This window comes from Tupaia chinensis, unplaced genomic scaffold (assembly GCF_000334495.1).
Source record: "Tupaia chinensis unplaced genomic scaffold, TupChi_1.0 Scaffold000421_1, whole genome shotgun sequence".
Lineage (NCBI taxonomy): Eukaryota > Metazoa > Chordata > Mammalia > Scandentia > Tupaiidae > Tupaia > Tupaia belangeri.
The window spans coordinates 747,364-747,586 of NW_006159926.1; positions in this window are offsets into that span (position 1 = coordinate 747,364).

The window sequence follows — 223 nt, forward strand, 5'->3', positions numbered from 1 at the left end:
GAATGTGCTTGGGTTGCCCACCTCACCAGCTTAAGACCACTAGGTCCCCACAGGTGGGTTTTGTGCCCACCGTAAGCAATCTCTCCAGCCCAGGGTATAGCCTTTCTTTCTCCACTTCCTTCTACTCATGCACAGTAATGCCCCAGTCCCCAAGTCTGCTTCAGAGTTCTTCCAGGTGGCCTATAGTGTCCTTCCCTCTTTGTCCCTGGCTGCCTTGCCTGTC